General features: G+C 35.1%; 1 pseudogene; it reads left to right on the plus strand.

Moving 5' to 3' along the window:
- Positions 1-325: 325 nt before the first annotated feature.
- Positions 326-1,277, plus strand: LOC106833370 (olfactory receptor 4K2-like; annotated as a pseudogene).
- Positions 1,278-3,109: the final 1,832 nt, after the last annotated feature.

Below are 3,109 nucleotides of genomic sequence, written 5' to 3' on the forward strand. Positions count from 1 at the left end.
AAATGGATGGACAGATAAGTAAATAATGGCATCTGTTCAGGATGCCATAATCTCAACTTGAGTGTCATTTAGTACCAGAGAGGAAAGTGTCATTTGAACATCCATGATTTAAGTGGTATTTCACTATGAGCCTTAGTATCCTATAATTATCTTTCAAACCAATATACCAAAATAGGATGGAAAGAACAGTAAAGATAAGTTTTTGTGGAGGAAATGAAGTCTACGAAAGTGGATTCTTGGAAATGGAGCTTTTGCTTCGATAGACTCATACTTTCTCTTGATTTTTTCTTCCTTCGATACAGGCTTCCACATATCACTCAAGACAATGGATGTGCCCAATAAGTCTACTGTTTCTGAATTTGTTTTTCTGGGACTCTAATTCCTGAGAGCTACAGATGTTTTCCTCCATGGTATTTTCATAGTTCTATGTGACAACAATGGTGGATCATAGCCTCATAGTCATCACAGTTACAGCTGACTCTCACCTACACTCTCCTATGTATTTCCTGCTTACCAACTTTTCTATCATTGACATGTCTCTTGCTTCCTTTGCCACCCCTAAGATGATTACAGACTACCTCACTGGACATAGAAGCATCTCCTTTGATCGCCGCATCCCCCAGATATTTTTTCTACACCCTTTTGTTGGTACTGGGATCATTTTACTCATGGCTATGCCCTTTGACAGGTATATTGCAATATGCAAGCCTCTCCGCTATGCTTCAATCATAAGTCCCCAAGTCTATGTTGCTCTCATGGTGGCTTCCTGGGTTGTGGGAGTCTTGCATTCAATAAGCCAGGTCATACTTGCTCTTGTGTTACCATTCTGTGGTCCCAATGAGGTAGACAGCTTTTTCTGTGATTTTCCTGTGGTGTTCCAGTTGGCTTGTATGGATACTTATGTCCTGGGCCTCTTTACTATCTCAACAAGTGGTATAATTGCCTTGCCCTGCTTTATTCTTTTGTTCAGTTCTTATGTTGTTGTCCTGTGTAATATCAATCATCATTCTTCAAGAGGATCATGTAAGGCCCTTTCTACCTGCACAGCTCATTTCATTGTTGTCTTCATGTTCTCTGGGCCATGCATCTTCTTCTCTATGTGGCCACTCAGCAGTTTTCTGGTAGACAAGATCCTGTCTGTGTTTTATACCATCTTTACTCTCATTCTGAAGCCAGTAATCTATATGTTGAGGAATCAAGAAGTGAAGACAGCCATGAAGAAACTGAAGAATAGGCTCCTAAATTCCAGCAAGACAACTCCTTCACATCATTTATAGTTTTATCTCCTAGTACTAGTTAACTTCTAGCTTCAACTTTCTAGGCACTAAGTGCCACAGTTTTTGTGTACACAGCATTTGTCATAATGCTGTGATAGGCTCTTATTTCTGGAGTTCTTATCAAATTTTGTGAGGGAACAGGTATGTTCATTTTAAAACTATTCTCAGGCATATGTTTAAAATACATTTTAAATTTCAGAAAAGCAAATTGACAGAAACAAATTCTTCCAGAAGCAAAGAGGATCTATAAGAATGCCAAGAGTGACTGTTACACTTAGGAATTTCAATATTAATATTCCATTCATGGGAAAAGAGGAGCAAAAAAATGAGAAGAGAAAGTACAGATTAAGGAGAACTGGAGATAATAACAGTTACATACAGCAGCTGAGTTACTCGGAAAGTTGTCCCTAAAGTATGAGAAATTAGCAAGATTGCTATAAACCTTAGAAACTCCCTACTGCTGTAGGAGTAGCTCTGACAGCTAGACAATGATTTTCTACATATTTCATGAGTCATTCATACTTAACATTTAAACCAATTTATGATCTCTTCTATTAAAGAAAACCCTGGATAGACTTCATTACAAGTGTTGATGGGGTCCAAAGAGAATGCTGTAAGTAGAGGAGTCTCCACCACTCACTTTGGCTAATAAGCAAAGAAATACAGCCATGATAACTCCTTGTGATAATGCAGAGCAAATAAGGAGGCTGGAGAAGTCTGCAAATCAGAAAGTATTACGAAATGAGTTTCAAAGCGGTACATTTTGTTTCATACAGACACTATGTAAGCTTAATGCCTGGAAAGTTAAAACCAGAATTAGGAGATGCAGTTTATGATAATAAGCGAATTTATGGAGAGCCTATGCTTTCATTTTAAAGTATTATATTGCTTCACACTTTGCTTAAATTACTTTTCCTTTTAAGATCTGGATGAAATATTTGGAAGGAATTTGTGTTTAACAATACACTACCAATGTAAAAAGCTCGTTTTCTGCACACAACTAGGATTTTTTTTACGCCTTTAAATAAGAATGTTAAGATTAGTTTTAAGTACATAAGGTATCACTACCCCTAATGGTAGGTACTGGAATGGCAAGCATTGAAGACCATGAAAAATCATTTTCCTGGGTGCCTTGCTTTGCCAATCATTTTACTTAAATAATGACAGATATTAAATAATTAGCTATTCTTTGAAATTTACTAGATGATATTTATGAAATATACTGTCCAGTATAGTATCCGACTTGTATCCACAAGAGGAAAGATCTCTTGAAACCAAAGTATTTCATAAATATCAAGTTGTTATCTTTTTCTGGCATTATTGAGTAAATAGAGAAAACCAAGAATTATATATGCAGTAATTATCATTGAGAGAAGTTAAGAAAAAGAAATTTCTAACTTTTCATTTTAAACCAAATGACAGAAGAATGTGTGTTTTTTAGTTTCTTCATTAGTGTATTAAACAAACAAGGGAACAACTTTACAGTTTAAAAGTGTGTGATATTATGTTTATAACCTAGACAGATTTGAAGTTGTTGGATAAAAATGTCTACAATATTAATACGAAAATGAAACATTTATATCCACAAAATAATAGCGTGATTCTATTGGAAGTAGAGATACAGATGGACCAATTTAGGTTGTGTGTTTGAACTTTCTCTTGGTTTCAGTTGCATGTGCAAATATATTCACCATCAAGGAATTCATTTATGTAGAAAATGTTTAGCTGGTGTATTAGAAATGCCCCAAATAATTCTTTCAAATATCATTTATTTGAACAGAAAATATTTGTTAAAATGATACTTTTTTTGCAATATAAAACTGTAAATTCTT

This window comes from Equus asinus, chromosome 2 (assembly GCF_041296235.1).
Source record: "Equus asinus isolate D_3611 breed Donkey chromosome 2, EquAss-T2T_v2, whole genome shotgun sequence".
Lineage (NCBI taxonomy): Eukaryota > Metazoa > Chordata > Mammalia > Perissodactyla > Equidae > Equus > Equus asinus.